Genomic DNA, 12,638 nt, shown 5'->3' on the forward strand with positions numbered 1-12,638 from the left:
ATTTCCTAACAAAAATGAACTACCTAAATAGAAAATTTCTTTTAGAGATAGGCAGGAGATTGTGCACAGTGTTAGCTTCAAATACCATCTCATAACAAAAAAAAATACAATACTATTTCCACATAGATGAACCCTAATATCATTTGAAGTTTTGATCAACTTCACCATGAACTCAGTTACTTACCACAAAAAATAAATACTAGAGTGTAATTTTGACCTCCACATATTATTGACTTTTTTTAAAAGTTTATTGTTTAATTGACAAATAAATTGATACCTATTCAATGTAGGACCAATCTAAAACAGTTGCATGCTGAAGAAGGAAAGCTTGGAATAGGCATGGAGTAGTCCAAGAGAAGGCTTGCTCCATCCATGGATGATAAGTAATTGTGCTCCATGGTCTCTATGTGATCCTCCATTTTTAGAGAGGAATAGTGTGTGCCAAGAACAATGAGGGAAGTGCAACAATCACCACTCAAGAAACACATCACCTTTGGTTGTTTCCAAGGTATTATATATTGGAAACACAAGATCCTAAGTGTATGTTGTGGTTCATATACATAAATCTAGTTTGATTGTGATGGTTGTGTAATTATTCTCTTGAATAAGACATGCATCACACAGTATAATAGCATCAAAAAAATCTATTTTTTTCACTATAAAGAGAGGAAAAGAAAAGGAGAACAAATATTGAAGTGCAAATATCTTTCAGTTAAGCAAAAAAAACTTGAAATTTATAGCGGATCTAGAAATGATTTCCTGAAACACAATCAACTAAAATTAGTAAAAAAAATAAAAAAAAAAAAAGGGTCCAAAATTCGAGATTTATTCGCTATGCAAAACCGAAAATTATTTAAGGTAGGAATGAATCAACAAGTCATTTATGGAACCCTAGTTTCTTTCAAAATTAAGGTGGATAATTAGGAGACATGAATTGTAGCATAAAAAATCACATGCATGTTCAAAAGATAAGCTTACTAGTGAATAGCGAATGTAAAGAAGAAGACTACGTATGACATCCCCTCCCTTCTCTCTCTCTCTCTCTCTCTCTCTCTCTCTCTCTCTCTCTCTCTATCTATCTATCTATCTCTATTTCTTGATTTGATTGCTTATGAGGGTGAAACTGAGGAAAGTAGAGTGGAGGTGATGGAGTCGGAAGGACAAGAAATGATGAGATAACAAGGGTTTTGCAGGCTCACTCACGCTTGGCAAACCTCCTTCTCTCTTCCCCTTCGTCTTCCTCCTCCTCTCTCCTTCTTTTTTGGGTGTGTACGGGTATTGGCAGTGTCCATTTCTTGAGCCTTGGAAGCGTCAACCTCACTCCAACCACAGTGCCCAATAAAAGGACGAAATCACAATATTGCTTTTCTAAACGTGGCTAATCTCGGTTGTCACGTGGAACCTCGTTAACATAGCCCTAAATGTTCGCCTAATTGCTCATGATGTGTGTGTAGCCCAAGAGATCGACTTGTGAAAGGGTGACCAAAGCCTCATGAACATGACAAATCCATATCTTCTTGCTTAAGCACTCCTCTCTGATTTTTTTTTTCTTTTGGCATGATAGATTAGGTAAATTTGACCCAATAAATGGATCTTTTAAGAGCATCATGATCGTGAAGCTTTCACAACAAAATTTAATGAACAAAAAGATGTACTATATCAAAACTAACACAAATAAGAGATCTTACTTGACTTGGTTTACTTGTATAATATTGTTTGCACAAAGTTTGTAGGATCTCGAAAAGAGCGATATAAGCACTTTTCCTTATAAGCAAAGAGGCACACGACTCAAATCTCGATCGCCCTCTGATATCGATTTTTTTGGAATGAAATGTTTCAAGCCCTTATGAAATAAGAGTCAGGGAACAGGAGAGCGAAAGGGGAGATGATTGTTCTAAAAGTCGATTGCATCTAGATCGAAAAGTTTTACTTCGGGCAAAAAGATATATTCGTGATCCGATACATTCATTCAATGTAGGTAATAAGCCCACTTGGTATTAATTAAAAGAGAACAATTGGCTATAGAGATAAATTAGGGTAAATTCTCTTTTAGAGAAAGAACTAAAAAGTGTATGATGTTTCCACTATACGAATTGTTGAAGAGGATGCTACTCCTATGCATTCAATTCTAGTCATCCATATGACAACCACACTTTATTTGTGCAGAGATCGTATTCCCCGTTGTATGATTTAGATTATTTACTGGAATACCACTAGACTATGGTTTATACACGAGTATTAAGTCCTAAACATATCAAATGTGTAAAGTTATATTATAATTTAAATTATTAATTGTTATCTTTTTATTTTAAAATTTCATTATGATGAAATTTATTCTATAATTAGATACTATAATAAAATGTTTCATATTTACCTATTCTATAATTATATTAGAAGTTTCATTTTATAATAATAAGGTTATACTTGTAATGCTTAGGATCCAAATTTTTTATTTATGGAGAAACTAATTAGCAAAATAGTTTCCAAATTTCATTATAGAAAACTATAATAGATAATTACATAGTAGAGATGAATATCTATAAATATAAATATATATATATATATAAGTCAGGATTTGAAGTATAGGATACATCCATTCAGAAAAGAACACGCTAAATGTTAGTGGAAAGAGTCGTTGACGTCTTAGTCGGTCCAATATGGTTTAGACTCATATGCGTAGGATTGTCCGAAGTGCTTTCGTAGTAGAAACGTTGTGCTCCCGAGATGTTTCTTACTTGAAGATTGAGATTGGGAGAGGTTTCCCAATCCGATCCTTCCGACACTCAAGTTAGTAACCCGAGATGAATACAGACATGAGTAGTTAAAAGAAATCCAAAAACCCTCCTTTTTGTGTTAGAGATGCACATTTTTATACCTGGATTTGGAGGGAGGACAGCCCCTAATTGCCCCAACGTCCTCTTCTTAGCATCTTATCCACGTGGGTGGCAACGGGGAGATAGCCCCGAATTATTTGTCTTGAACTCTTTTTCACGTGGGCAGATAGGTGGGAGGTGATCTAGATCTTTTTCTCCCACTAAGGACTCCACGTAATGACTACACGTCGGAGGATGATTGACTGATAGTATATTTCCCATCGTTTGTCCCCCCAAGGTACATTTTGAGGCCCTTGTGAGAGGGACCTAAAGTGCAGCATTTAGTTCATCCAACACGAGTGCTTTCGAGATGTCCTCATGTGGGTTAGGTTTTTATGACTCACGTGACTCGGACATATTTTACCTTGCGCCTCTATCATAGTAGATTTCTCCTTACACGAGTTAGGCTTTCTCGACTCATGTGCCTTGGGCATATTTTGCATTGTGCCTCTGTCATAGTGGATTTCTCTTTACATGGGTCAAGTTTTCTCAACTCACACGCTTCAGGCACATTTGGCCTTATGCCTCTGCTATGGCGAATTTTCGTTCATACGAGTTAGGTTTTCCCGGCTCATGTGCCTCGAGCATATTTTATCTTGCGCCTCCGTCATTACGGATTTCTCTTCACATAAGTCAACCTTTACTGACTCATGCGCCTTGAGCATATTTGGCCTTGTGCCTCTGCCATGGCGAATTTTCATTCACATAGGTCGAGTTTTCCTGACTCATGTGCCTCAAGCACATTTTGCTTTACGCCTCTGCCTAACGGGTTTCCATTCACACTTGTTGGATTTTTTCTGACTTATACGCCTGGGTATATTTTATCTTACGTCGCCGTCATGTCAGATGTCTCTTCATGTGGGTCGATTTTTTTCGATTCTCACACCTCGAGCATATTTTGCCTTGTATCTCTGTCGTAGCGGATTTTTGTTCATGCAGGTCGACTTTTCTCAACTCACACACCTTAAGCATATTTTGCCTTATGCCTTTACCTTCCTTCTCATGCCAAAATAATAGGAGAAAGTGTCATTGACGTCTTGGTCAGCTTGACGTGATCCGGACCTGTATGTGCAGGGTTGTCCGAAGTGCTTCCAAGGTGGAAACGTCGAGCTCCTGAGGCATTTCTTGCATGAACCATTAAGATCAAGAGAGGTTTTCTGACCTGACCCCTCAAATGCTCAAGTTAGTAACCCGAGATGAATGCGGGTGCGAGTAGTCAAAAGAAGTCCAAAAAAAATCTCCTTATGTTAGAGACACGTGTTTTTATATCTAGCCTTAGAAGAGAGATAGCCTCCAATTGCCCCAACATCCTTTTCTTGAAGTCTTGTCTACTTGGGCAATAAGAAGAAGACAACTCCAAACTGTCTATCTTGTACTCTTATCCATTCAGACAGACGAGTGAGAGATAACCTGAATCTTTTCCTCCTATCGAGCACTCTATATGATGATTATCTATTGAATGATTAATTGATAATATATTTTGTATCACCAAATAATATAAGAATTCGCTAAAACCCAACAAATCAATGTGTAGTTGGGAAGCTAGAAAGGTCTCTTTTGAATGATCCACGTCAGACCTGTATTTGACCAACTTAATCCAAGATTGGTAATCCAAAATGTCTTATCTCAAGTTCAACATCAACTGCTAGACTCCAAGAAAGAGCTTTTACCACAAATTGAGCTTAATTAAAGAAGTTTGAGCTTATTTCCAAATTCTGACATTCTAATAGCCCTTCAAGAACAAAAGCTTAAAAGAACAAAATGACACCAATAGCCTAAGCTAAATTACAAAGAATCGTTGCCTTCTCCTAAGGTCCAATAAAAGCAGAGTCGTTGCAAACCGGGCAACCGTTCTTTATTGGCTTCCACATGCAGCTAACATGGAAGTCTTCCCCATTTCTCCCTCTCCTTATACTCTTCCTACAAATGTAATCTGTGAGCACAGAAGATATAATATATAGTCAGTACAGGTTTTCATAGATTAAACAGATCTTACAAGTGTGCAAGGATTTAGATCTCAATCCATTGTCAGTTTCAATAACGGATCAAATCGGTACAGTATAGGCATCTTGGTATTACACCGATCTATACCAGCCGACATCACTCAAAAAATTTAAAATACGAAATTAAATATCCATCAACGGATATATACAGCTCCGACCTTGGTCCAAGTCTTCCAAGATTATTGGCAGCAGGAATTGTGTATAAACTGGGTTACGGATATTAGTCTTTACCGGGCATATGACAGTTTCCTTCATCCTGGATTTGATGAGAAAAAAGGTAGGCTGTCTCCATCATGCACCTTGAAGCTGTCACTTCCGACAAGACTGTACTGGCATTTCCTATCCTTTAATCCAAAGCAAGTAATTCCTGCAGAAAATAACTAGAGAGAACATAAAGGATCGATGAGGAAAAAGAACAAATTGGCATAAGTAACTTCAACTTACCTCACATAGCAAATGTTGTCCATATTCATTCTCATGTTCCTGTGCTGATCAAACAGATCTATCGACCTGTAAAAGGCTGACCCATCGACTGTGTTCATTGTGTTCATTGAACATAGATTGGGATCTCTGATGCAAAGCTCTATGATATTCCCTAGGATAAGCAGTAGCCACAATTGTCTGGAAGGTGCACCTGCTTCCACTCCTATGGGCACTCAATTATCAGATGCAATCGACAACCCCCGTGCATGAATAGCTTGAAATGGTGTTATAAGGGATTACCATCTGGGTGTGGCCACTTTGAGCTGGCACCATAACTCGGATGGAAGGACATTGAAAAGCTGGCAGATGACCACTTGCATTTCTGTTCTGATTGAAATGGAGAAAATATGCAGTATCACCATGGTACCACCATTAACATACCTCTTGTCGTGAGCTGGTTCAGCTCATGAACACAAACTAAAAGTATAAATAAGACACATAACCTAACAACAAAATCGTTTAACCAACTATTCTAAGGTGACTAACCTGAGGATGTAACCTGTCACTGGGGTTCCATGGGTGCAACAAAATGGTTCCACCATTCTGTCAGTCTTGGATCAGAAGTCTTATAGGTTGAATAAAAATCATAAGTTATATTTCTTGAAGCAAAGAACCAAGTTGACATGAATTGAGAATGATATTCGTCATTATGCCAAAGTCTTGATTTCTTCTGCAGTCCATCGCCAACAATATAATTGCTTTTATCATTCCCGTAGCTGGCTAGCATGTTTATGGTGTCCAAAACAAGCATTCAGTACTTGAAATAACATTTGTGCTATCTGAGCAAGATGAAGAGGGACAGTTGAAAAAACTTCCAGTTTGATGGTATTCAGTAGCATCAGCTCTGTCATCAATTAGAGGCATAACTGGGATTTTTCTTGTAAATGTAACCCTTCTATAGTCCCCATGAGAAAACCTTGTGCTGTACCCATCCCTTCTTATAGGTTGATTATACATGCAAGGCACTTTTGGAGCTTGATCTGGTGGAAATTTTCTGGGACTTCCAAAACATCAAGGATTCACGTAACTGTTTAATGTTAAGTATAAGCAGCAAAAGAGGCTGGAGATCCTGAATTGAAACTAGATGCTGGATGGTTACTAGCTCTTGTTGGAATGTCTGCAAAAGCCATGGAGTTGAACCTGACTGGTGCTGCACAATCCACAGGAAAAAAATAAAAAATCATTTCCTGACTCAGGACTCGAGCATGAAATATTTAAGTTGCTGGTTCGATAATCCTAACCTATACAATGTGATATTTCTCAAACACAAAGTAAAATTTCTCAGGCACAATTGACAACCTATCTGACAGTTTTGGGCCGCGGTAGTGAAGTTTCTCAAGCAAAAATTCTCTCCTTCAAGACAGCTAATACAATTATAACCACATTTCGTTACCAACCATACAGGCCTATTTTAAAAAATGGGGAAAAAATCAAGGAACAATTATCCTTCCATTTTTGAAGTGTTATAAACTTATGTCCCTACAGAATTGTTTCTTTTGTCATGTAGCCTTAAGCAAAGTTAATCAACTCTAACCTAATTGAACAATAAAGCAACAGTGGAAGAGTGCATGAGTTGTATGGCCAGAAAATGCTTATTGTCACTACAGTTAACTCTCCATTCATCCTGGAATAGAACATATGCTGTTTCTTTAAGCAATTTTTTCATGGTAATGTTTCAGAAAGCACCTGCAACCATTAAAAAGAATACTAAATCTCAGAACCAGAAACACTGACCTTTAAAAGAACTAGGAGCCAAACTGGTAAGTCGTTTCACACAATAGATCCAGACATTTGATGGAAGTATAATAAACACATAAAATTGATGCAAGGTTCTCTCTCTCTCTCTCGGTATGGTGAAGAGAGTGCTGATAACTAATATAGCAATCTTGTTTTAGGGCACCATACTTCTATATGCGGTTGAAAGCTTATCTGGCAAGCAGAAGATATAGTTAATATATGAAACCCCAAGTGGTTACAAATTTCATGCTGTAAAAGCATAGTTCTAAGATTATTATCGATAACAGATTTCTTCTTCTGCCTTATACCAATAATTTGAGACCCCTTCTTACATTTATCATCAAATATAACCCAAACAACTGCAGAATTTACAACTTAAAGGTGCCCATTCATAATCAGTAGGTTGATCAACAAATATCACCATTGAAAACCTGAACAGCTTTGAGGTAACTGATCTCCACGCAACTTCAAGCAAACGAAAAGTCTCTCCTTTCTAAATGTAAACTGATCAAAGAACAAAGGCACTCCTTGTAACTGATCCGTATAGGTATAATATTATCTTCTCTTCTTTCATAACAAAAACAGGTCCCCAAGGCTTTGAAACCAAAGGCTTACAGCCAAAAAAATAAGGTCCCATCTCTACCACTAGTTGTTTAGTTGCCTTATCTTGAACATCAAACACAAAAAAAAAATCTTGCTCGAGCATATAAAGAGTGGCATGCCCAAATCTACTCCATCGAGCCTTATTATAACTTTCCATGGATAACAAGCACCAAAGACATTGCCCGATACAGCATTTTTCTACTCTTCTGTTACAGGTTGAATAAATTGCAGTTTTGTACCATTGATATTTTGTCGGCTGCTCATGCCAACTTCAGTTCATGATCTCTATTCTCCCCATTAGCAATATTTGACACTTGATTCGTAGCACCAGATGCTTCCCCATATCCAAGATCTTGAATTTATTTCGATCTGCTCAAGATCCTTGGCCATTAAAATTCTTGCAATTTTTAACACAATCTTCAACTAAATCTTTTAGGTCTAGTAATAGTCTACCCGTCTGGCTTCAGAAAACCCAGAATTTTCATCACATTCAACTGCGACTAATACCTTCAAAGGCCCATAGATATATCTCTCGACGAAGAAAATCAATCTCTGCAAGATCCTCTCAATCGCAGAAACCCCCCAAATAAATCCGTTCACCTCAATCTGCTGTTTTTAGAAACCCGCATCAGTTTCAACCACAACAAAATCTTCAAAGTCTACGCAGTTGTCACCCAAAGAAGAATACGAGAAGCACTCGATCTCGACTCAAATCGCCTTTGCTTCTTGTCATCTAATTAATCCTCTTCTCATAAACCCGGTAAATCCAAATAAGATCCCAAAAAAACCCTCGACCTCGTAAACTATTCGCGACCGGTGTTCCCGAACCTGTAAGGAGATGCGAAACCTTTCAGAAGCCAACGGAAAACTCAAGAATTCCGCGCCGCAATCGAAGGTCACCAACATCAATCTCAACGGGATTCCGCGGTGGAATCAAAGAAAACCACCAATTCGCATTGCCCTGTGAAAGGGAAACGTACCGCGATCGGAGTGATTCGCTGGTCTTGATGATTCAGGACACCGGCATCCGGGACCTGGGAAGGGCACCAATCGAATCCGTAGGGGAATCCGCGGAGCAAATCGGTATCGATTCATCCCCCGAAACGGAAGAACACGAGAAAGATTCGAAGTCTTCGATCTCGGATCGGATCGGATCGGATCGATCGTACTCTCTCCTCTCTCTCCTTCCGACTTCTGAGTAATTGCATATTATCCGATAGTTAATTATAATTATAATCTCGATTCCTATACTTTAATTGGATCCTTAAGCAAAATATTTAATCTAAATTTTCTTACATTGTTAATTTCATCGACGGAAACAATCGCACGCGCAAAAAATAAAAAAAATATATAATTTTATTATTATTTTTAAATTATTAATTTTATATAAATTTTATCGTTTTTTTTTTTCGTCTTTTTGAACGGCTTGCTAGCAACCTACTGCACCATCTTACTCGCCCATCGCTTGAGCAAGTGCGACGATCAAATGATGTGTGAGCAGGTAGCAAGCGTTGGGCAAATAAGTATGACGAGAAGTAGGAAGGTATGGGTGAGCAATTTGAAAATGGAGAAGAAGAGAATATCGATAAAATTATATTTGTTTATTTATTTTTATTTTATTTTGTATGTGACAACATATGTAATTTTTTAGTTGATGAAGTTAACTAAATAAGAAGAATTTGGATTAAATATTTCACCTTCATGAGTGTAAGGATCATAATACTATTTTTTTAAGTATAGAGATCGAGATGCTAATCATAATTAACCATGAGGTAATCTTTAATTACCCCCTCCAACTTCCGTCTCTCGTTAATTAATTCATAAATCTTTTTATGTTTTAGATTTTTTTTAATGATATAATAGTAGTTTATATAATTTATAAACGATTATATTATGGTTTATATAAAACATAAAATGGGATGCAATTGCAACCCAAATATGTTAAGCTTATTGAAATGATTAGTTACTCGATCAAAAGTAGATTATGAGTTCGATCCTTTATATGCTCCCATTCATTTTAAATTGTGTTCAAATAATATTTATGTAATAAAATACTATAGTTTAATATGCATTATGTCATTTCTTGATAGTTTGAGTTTTCTAATTGAGTGTGAGTTGGGTGATGGCGTTCAACTAATATTTATTTAATATTATGTATTATGTCATTTCTTGATAGTTTGGGCGCAAAAATTATTACGTATATCATTTTTGACTAATTTAACATAGATTTGTAAAATATAAAATCTGAACGACTAACTTTAATTGATATTGTTAAAGCATACTATGATTATTCTACTGGGATAATGATTCAGAACCAATTAAAATCTTATTCTGTGTTTATTTCAACTTAATGTCAAGATATGTAGAATATACTCGTTTTGAATAAATCAATTTTTATAAATATTATATCGAATATATTTGATAGAGCACTTTTAATGCTTGAATTAGTTTTGAATATAAAGTGATATTGAGTAACAGCTGAATATAGTTAGGCTTAAAAGAGTATGAAAGAGATAGAGAACACACTTGGCAGGCTTTTATATTAAGATTATAAATATTATTACGCGCGAGAACATATCTTAATATCTAAGTAAATTATAAAATCTTTTTGGTATTATATGTAATCAGTTATATTGGTCCATGGTCCAAGATATCGACCTCATGATACCAAGAGGTCAAACTCATAGCGCCAAGATGTTAATATTTTCCTCTCGAGACATTAATGACATGAATTATGCATTAGGTTATGATAGTACAAAGATATCGTGTTAAAGATAAATAAAAATGATGTTGAACAGGTGAATTAGAAACTTTCAAGTCAATTTTCGATGGCAAGTGATTAGAAAGGTTTGGTGGTGTTGTTTAAAAAAATAAGAATTGTAGCTTGAAAACGATCCATTAGGTTAATACCTTGGAGCAATGATTCAAAATTAATAATAATTTATATTGCCAATGGTAAATATCATCACAGGATCAAAATAAAAATATAATAAATAGAACATCATTTCACATTTCAAATCATAATAAAAAAAATTACATATACATATACCTCTTTAGATTTACTAATATACTTATTTGTTGGCATGACAAGCTATAATCCAAGGAGATTATATTAATAAATAAGAAATTAATTATAATAATGACATGGAAAAAGACTCATATATAGACTCAAATATGAAACTAAACACATACTAACTATTATTATGATCTCTCAACAAAAACTAATTTAGACGAAATATAACAATGAAAATAAGAAAAAAAACATAGAGAGATCCTTAGTTATAATCTAAAGTCTCCAACTATTTAACATTAAAAAATACTTTTCAAATTATCCTTGTTTGAAAGAATATTTTTTTTTCATGTGTTAAATATTGATTGGATGAAGAATAACTTCAATTAAATCAATATAAACATTACAAATAATATTTAATGAATAATTAAGAAAATACCAACTATAATATATATAAGTGTTCTTATATATGTATAAAAATATTTTATGCCACTGCCAAGTTTTAAATACAAAGGGATAAAAGGAGGAAGTAAGGGAGAATTAGTTTGAGTATCGAAGAGAATATTATAACATTGTATTTTACTTTATAAATGTTATGGAGAGGATTAAATTTTGCTAGAAAGAGATTCTCCTTCGACTCTAAATGTTCGTTATTTTTTCTATAATTCTCATATAAATAATTTCTTATTATTAGAAGTTACTAGTTAATTTAATGGATAAAGATATTGATAGTTTATCGTAACATCTTAAGCTTCAATTCTATCTTCGTCATTAAAAAAAATAAAAAAAAATTAATTTTTAGAATATATACCTATTAAAAATATTTCTAGTAAATATATATATATATAATTAGAATATTTACTTTAAAAAACATTGGTATTAAAAATAATCCTTACTATTAAAAAAATGCCAGATTTCCTATATAATTAGAATAACAGGAATCTTATGTGATTAGGATGGAAAGTAAGATTAAACATAAATATTTTTTGTTTTTAGAATACCTATAATAATGTAAAAAATCATAAAGCATTCATCTCATGCTCGTTAGAATCGTATATAACTTTATAAAAAACACATTTTAATTTAACTCTCATAAATGGGGATCCCAATTTTGGAACATCCCCTATCAACTTGCATATAAAATGATTGATTTGGGACATGATTTAACAAAAACTTCCCCCACATGCTTATCTTTGAAACGTAAGTCATAGTAGAAGGTCAAAAGCACCCATCTCTCTCCCCCACCCACATCCAATCCTTTTCTCTCTCTCTCTCTACAAGCTTCCCTTTCATCCTCCCTCCCTCCCCACCATACGAACACATGCCATCATCACCTCGAGGCATCTTTTCAAGGATAAGCCCCACCATACTTGTCAACTAGACAAAGAATATCTTTCCCATTTCCCTCTATTTATTATTCCTTTTTGTTAGTCCTAAACTGACGCTATTAAATTAAATTAAAATTCTTTGATTTAATTTAATTCCTTTCCCGGTCCTGCCGTTGTCACGTGTCCCGCACGTGCCCCACGCACGCACGCACGCGTGAGTGAGTTGGGACACGACGTGGCTCGCGGTTGACCGGGCGCACCCCTCGATCGAGCGGAGAAGGATCTCGAAGCCGGAGCGGGCTTCGGGAAACGACCCTCGAACTTCCATGAATTCACGAAACTGCCCCTTTCGTTTCGGCGCCGTGGGATGCGTGCTGGTTGGATCGTGGTTTCGAATCGGGCTCGGGGGTAGTTTGGGGAAGAAGGGGGTTGGAGTCCGCATACGGCAAGCGCAGGAAAGCGTGAGGGGAAGAAAGAGAAGACGTACCTTAAGAAAAAAAAAGGGGAAAGGGATATAAAAAAAAAAAACAGTTAAGTATTATTATTATTATTATTTTTTAGCGGACGCCAAAGGGGATTGAAATCTGGTTAAGGAGCATTA

At 35.7% G+C, this 12,638-nt stretch overlaps 1 long non-coding RNA gene across 10 annotated transcripts; it reads right to left on the reverse strand.

Annotated features, from left to right (window-relative positions):
• Window positions 1–4,451: 4,451 nt before the first annotated feature.
• LOC103989713 (uncharacterized) lies at window positions 4,452–8,908 on the reverse strand. 10 transcript variants are annotated; one of them, XR_010497097.1, is made up of 6 exons: window positions 8,680–8,908; window positions 7,094–8,527; window positions 5,600–6,509; window positions 5,321–5,522; window positions 5,108–5,243; window positions 4,456–4,806 (listed from the first exon to the last, which is right to left on the reverse strand). It is a non-coding gene; the product is annotated as an uncharacterized LOC103989713 (long non-coding RNA). The 10 variants fall into 10 exon arrangements; XR_010497098.1 differs by having other exon boundaries at window positions 4,457–4,806; window positions 7,094–7,288; window positions 7,518–8,908; XR_010497100.1 differs by having other exon boundaries at window positions 4,458–4,806; window positions 5,600–5,753; window positions 5,846–6,509; window positions 7,094–8,908.
• Between the last annotated feature and the right edge of the window lie 3,730 nt (window positions 8,909–12,638).

This window comes from Musa acuminata, chromosome BXJ3-6 (genome assembly GCF_036884655.1).
Source record: "Musa acuminata AAA Group cultivar baxijiao chromosome BXJ3-6, Cavendish_Baxijiao_AAA, whole genome shotgun sequence".
NCBI classification, from domain to species: domain Eukaryota; kingdom Viridiplantae; phylum Streptophyta; class Magnoliopsida; order Zingiberales; family Musaceae; genus Musa; species Musa acuminata.